Here is a 2,718-nt window from a genome sequence, read left to right as displayed (position 1 = left end):
CCTGAGTATTCCATTGCTGTCGCAATCAGCAAATTTCTCTTCTTGTGACAGGTCCTTCACCTTATCGATGTACTCCTCATACACTTTGATCTTTTCTTCGGGATTTCTAAACAAAAAATATAAATAGTCAAAATACCACCAACGTAACTTATCACGCTAACACACACGAGTAATATTTACCTCGACGTTTCGGCATCATTGCAGTGGCCGTGGTCAGCGTGGCCGTGCAATGTCGCCGAACGTCGAGGTAAATATTACTCGTGTGTGTTAGCGTGATAAGTCCCGTTGGTGGTATTTTGAGTATGCGTAAAAATCACGAAAGTTTAAAACGTTATAAAAAATATAAATATTTTAGAAAACTGGTGAGACCTACTAGTATGACATAGATCCGATTCCATGTTTTATTTTAACCTTCTATATTTATTTTTTTACAAAAAAGTAACCCGTGATTGACCCTTAGGTACCTATCTCACCTGATGTAAAGTGCAGACGAGGCCAAAGGTGTATCTCACTGGTTCAGTAACAGCCTATTGACTCTAGCCTTGAAGAGCCCTAGGTTGTATTTATTCGGAAATACGGATGATGGGAGCGAATTCCAATCTTTAGCAGTTCACAAAAGAAAAAGAATTCTTGTAAAATACAAGTAGAAATGCCAATAAATCAAGGTGATTGGGTTGATATATGAATGTTGAAAGTACAATTGAAACAACTTACTCTGTAGTCAGCAAGCGGTCTTCGTAGGGCGTTATTTTTTGCAAGTATTCTGCTGCTGCATCGTGTTGCTTTTTAACCTGTGAACACACTCATTTCAGATATATGTAGGAAGACTACTATTATTTAAATTTTATGTATTCGGCAATCAATTCGTCTTTTCGTTGCGATTGTTGCTAATATTGCGATTCGTCATTGCAATACTTTGAAAAATTCTCGTATCTCAAATCAATATGTCAATTATGAAATCGACTCTTGAAATAATCTTTATTAAGTCCACTCAGAAAAATAAAAATATAAAGCAACATTCATAAAGACCACGATGTAATTTTTAGTAACTCCCACGGGAATTCAGTAAAATCTCGGAATTCCAATTCAACCATCCACTGAATCTAATGATTTACACGTGCGAAGCCGCGAGTAAACACTAGTATAGATATATTATTTACTTGTGACTCTTCTGGTGTTGCAGGTGTCCATGGGCGACAGTAATCGCTTACCATCGGGCGATCCGTTTGCTCTTTTGCCCCATATTCCATTAAAAAAAAACTAAATTTGACACGGTACCTTGTCAACATACTCCTGGCCGTGCAACTCGGCAGCCGCCTGCTGGAAATGCGGCCACGCCTCCTCTCCGTTCAGCAACGGTCGCGACACTATCTCCTCTAAGCTCCACACCACTCGCTCGCGCTGTTCCTTGTAGTCAGGGTCGTCGGCACTGCACAGATAGTTAACTACAGACTGGGGACAAACTCTACTAATTTGGATGATGGCAGTCTCTGTACAAATAAATAATATTTTGAATGGAAAAATGAAATGCAAGCGCCGCTTAGCTTAATCGCACTATTCGCTGATAAGCAAATAATATTAGCCCTTTCGAACCCAGCCGAGTATGAAAAGAGTTACGGCAATGGACTTATACTTATGTACAACTAGCGTTTACCCGCGGCTTCGCACGCGTAAATCATTAGATGCAGCAGTTGAATTAAAATTCCGGGATTTTATTAAATCAATTAAATAAAAATTCCATAAAATTACATCGTGGTTTTCATTGACGTTAAATTAAAATACCCATGCCAAATTTCATGACTCTAGTCCAGCGGTTGTTATTTCGTAATTTTATCCCTAACCCGTGAGAATATCGGATCACAAGTACAGTAAGCGTCAGAGAAAAGGATCCCCCCTTTGGTAATGACATCAAAGCGTTCAATATTTTTGTCACGTTACGTAAAGAGCGAGTTGGTCGAGTGGATAGTTAATTGGCCTCGACATGCTATGGTTCGCAGTTCAAACCCCGCACCTTGAAATCTTTTTTTTTTTTAGATTTTATTCATCACCTGTCGTTGATTGTTATTATTATATAGGAGATCTTTGTTAAAGTAGGCATGAGGTATAAAAAAATGATAGGCATGTTGCAAACACAATATTTGTTTATTTATCCATAGATTTCTGGTTCAGTAGGTATACAGTTTTCTATTTATGTTAAAATATGATTATTTACTTAGGTTTTGAGCCGAACTAAATTTACTAATAAAACACAATACGTGGGGGTGAGGTTTCGCTATACATCATATTTATAAAACATTTACAACACTTATTTACATAGACTGTTAATTTATTGTGCCCTGTGATTACTGAGAAAAAGAACCAACATGCTGAACTATTATAGTATAGCAATTTACATCTTTCTCTTTTATCACGGTTTCTGATAACCCTTTTGAAAAACAACATTAAAAACAATACCTATGTGAGGTCAGATGGTGCATCATTAACACATGAATACTCGTCAACAAGGGTAACTTGACTGATCATTAAAAGGTCTGTGTTATTTTTGAATTAACTACGAAAATAATAGTAATAGGAAATATTAACACTTGCTCTTTCGTTCCAATGCTGTTTTTATTGGTAAATAAATAATCTTACTTTAGTAACGGAGAGGATAGCCCTCACTATCTATTACTTCTTGAAGCCGAGTTTTCATGCTCGAAACCATATTGAAACACGTAT

General features: G+C 37.0%; 1 protein-coding gene and 1 long non-coding RNA gene across 2 annotated transcripts in view; both read right to left on the bottom strand.

The window, feature by feature from the left end:
- Positions 1-2,718, bottom strand: part of LOC141431167 (squamous cell carcinoma antigen recognized by T-cells 3-like) — a 50,195-nt gene that overhangs the window by 24,747 nt on the left and 22,730 nt on the right.
- LOC141430820 (uncharacterized) lies at positions 9-1,447 on the bottom strand. The gene is made up of 3 exons (XR_012451664.1): positions 1,279-1,447; positions 715-791; positions 9-106 (listed from the first exon to the last, which is right to left on the bottom strand). It is a non-coding gene; the product is annotated as an uncharacterized lncRNA (long non-coding RNA).

Source organism: Choristoneura fumiferana, chromosome 9, assembly GCF_025370935.1.
Source record: "Choristoneura fumiferana chromosome 9, NRCan_CFum_1, whole genome shotgun sequence".
Taxonomy (NCBI): Eukaryota; Metazoa; Arthropoda; class Insecta; order Lepidoptera; family Tortricidae; genus Choristoneura; species Choristoneura fumiferana.
This window is presented reverse-complemented; position numbering and strand designations above follow the sequence as displayed.